This window comes from Lactuca sativa, chromosome 2 (assembly GCF_002870075.4).
Source record: "Lactuca sativa cultivar Salinas chromosome 2, Lsat_Salinas_v11, whole genome shotgun sequence".
In the NCBI taxonomy this organism is placed as follows: Eukaryota; Viridiplantae; Streptophyta; class Magnoliopsida; order Asterales; family Asteraceae; genus Lactuca; species Lactuca sativa.
The window spans coordinates 214,603,234-214,604,638 of NC_056624.2; the positions used below are offsets into that span (position 1 = coordinate 214,603,234).

The following is a 1,405-nucleotide window of genomic DNA, read 5'->3' on the forward strand; positions in this document are numbered from 1 at the left end:
ATTGAAGTCAGCCTTTTCTAGGAAGTCGGGAAAGAAGACAGGAGAGTCCAGCTCATCAGCGAAGCACAAGAGCAATTTTGAGCATTTGGAACACACACCCGTGCAAACCGAGTCCGAAAGCGATACCGAGCCAGAATTTGAAGAACACACAAGTGAACCCGAGAACGAGCCAAGGAACGAGATGGCAGCGATTGAAGAAATGTCCATGGGAGCATACAAAAAGCGGATACGAGATGACATGGGTCCTGGGTTAGTCCAACCCGCAATTCCTGCCACTGCCACATTCGAACTAAAGGGACACATATTGACAGCACTGAAGGACATCCCATTTTTCGGGAAGGATCATGAGGATGCTTTTAAGCATCTAGACGAAGTCAACGACATTGCTGATTACTTCAATGTCCCAAATGTCACAAGAAATACAGTCTTGCTTAGGATGCTTCCTATCACTTTCAAAGGAGCTGCTAAGGAGTGGTTAAAAGCACTCCCACCAGGTACAATCACTACTTGGGCTCAAATGCGTGAGCAATTCCTGGACCAGTTCTGCCCGCCATCCAAGATAGCCAAACTCAAGAAGGCGATAACCAACTTTGAGCAACAACCGGGGGAGTCACTATACGAAGCATGGGAGCGGTACAAGGGCCTACTCAGAAATTGCCCTCAACATGACCTAAATGTGCAGCAAGAGATGTCAATCTTTTATGATGGGGTCAATGTAGTGACAAGACAACTCCTTGATTCTCAAGGACCGTTGACAAAGAAAAATCCAAGGGAGGTCAAGGAGCTCATCGAAGAATTCGCGAAACACTCTCGCGAGTACCATAACCCGAGGCAAGACGGAAGTAAAGGCGGTGGAGGGACCCAAACTGAAGAAATTGCAGCTGTCATGGCCATGCTAAATAACATGGATCGCCGGATAACACAAATGGACCAGTCGATACATGCCATAAGAGTGGGGTGCGAGCGATGCAGTGGTCCACACTTGACCAAGGACTGCAATATGGATGAGTCTGGGAACAGAAAAGCTCAAGTGTGCTACTCTAGTGGGGATAAGTTTGATGACGACTGGAGGAAACCAAAGAAGGAGTGGCTGCCCTATGAAGAGTATAAAAAGCAAAAAGAAGAGAAGTATAGGCAGACAGGTCGAGGCTTTTACCAAAAGGAGCAGCCACCAATCGAGAAGAAACCCGACCTAGAGACCATTTTGATGAAGTTTATGGAGGCTTCGGAGAAGAGACATGATGCCACGGATTCCGCTATCATGGAACAACAAACCTTGATGAAGAACCAGCAAGCCTCCATCCACAACCTTGAAGTACAACTTGGTCAACTAGCCACTTTAGTCCATGAAAAATTGTCCCCGAAGAATCCCGAAGTAAAAGCCCAATCTCACGTAATGGCCATC

General features: G+C 47.1%; 1 non-coding gene across 1 annotated transcript; it reads right to left on the reverse strand.

Annotated features, from left to right (window-relative positions):
* Window positions 1-565: 565 nt before the first annotated feature.
* LOC128132537 (small nucleolar RNA R71) lies at window positions 566-672 on the reverse strand. The gene has a single exon (XR_008230581.1). It is a non-coding gene; the product is annotated as a small nucleolar RNA R71 (small nucleolar RNA).
* Window positions 673-1,405: the final 733 nt, after the last annotated feature.